Source organism: Arachis duranensis, chromosome 3, assembly GCF_000817695.3.
Source record: "Arachis duranensis cultivar V14167 chromosome 3, aradu.V14167.gnm2.J7QH, whole genome shotgun sequence".
NCBI lineage: Eukaryota > Viridiplantae > Streptophyta > Magnoliopsida > Fabales > Fabaceae > Arachis > Arachis duranensis.
This window is the reverse complement of record NC_029774.3, coordinates 73,572,528-73,572,840: the sequence shown is the minus strand read 5'-3', so window position 1 is coordinate 73,572,840 and position 313 is coordinate 73,572,528.

Below are 313 nucleotides of genomic sequence, written 5' to 3'. Positions count from 1 at the left end.
TTTTGGGGAAGAGGTGTTGAGGTGATTGGTGAATGGGTGAAGAAGAGAGAGAGTGGTAGGGTAAGTGGGGATCCTGTGGGGCCCACAGATCCTGAGGTGTCAAGGAAAAGTCATCCCTGCACCAAATGGCAAGCAAAATCACGTTTTTAGCCATTTCTGGCGTTAAACGCCGGGCTGGTGCCCATTTCTAGCGTTTAACGCCAGCTTCTTGCCCTTTTCTGGCGTTTAACGCCAGTCTGGTGCCCCTTTCTGGCGTTAAACGCCCAAAATGGTGCCAGACTGGGCGTTAAACGCCCAACAGCTAGCCTCACTG